Below are 584 nucleotides of genomic sequence, written 5' to 3' on the forward strand. Positions count from 1 at the left end.
TTGTGTCTTTTGTGTGTTTTTCTCTTTCATCATAAAATTCAAAATTAAAAAAAAATATATATCTTTTCTAACTAATTTTGAACTACATTTTCGAAAATTTTATATAAAAATTCAGATTTCAATTTCAAAATATTTTCAATTTCTTTTATTTATTTCGTTTTTATTTTATTTTATAAAATAAATTTTTTTTTATAAAATAAATAATATCAACATACATATCATCTCCTTTATTCCATCATGGAATTAAGTGGGAATGACCTGGACTCTGGGGTCATATGCTAACCCCACTTCTGCTTTATATGGGAGTAGTATCTGTATACCCTCCATTGGAGTTAGTAGCTTTGAGTTGAATCCTCAGCTCATTATCATGGTGCAGCAAAGCTGCCAGTATTCTGGTCTTCCACAGGAAGAACCTACAGAGTTTCTGGCACAATTTTTGCAAATTGCTGACATAGTGCATGATAAGGAAGTAGATCAGGATGTCTACAGATTATTACTGTTTTCATTTGCTGTAAAAGATCAAGCTAAGAGGTGGTTAAATAACCAGCCTAAGAACAGCATAAAAACATGGAAACAGTTGTCAG

Source organism: Arachis duranensis, chromosome 5 (assembly GCF_000817695.3).
Source record: "Arachis duranensis cultivar V14167 chromosome 5, aradu.V14167.gnm2.J7QH, whole genome shotgun sequence".
In the NCBI taxonomy this organism is placed as follows: Eukaryota; Viridiplantae; Streptophyta; class Magnoliopsida; order Fabales; family Fabaceae; genus Arachis; species Arachis duranensis.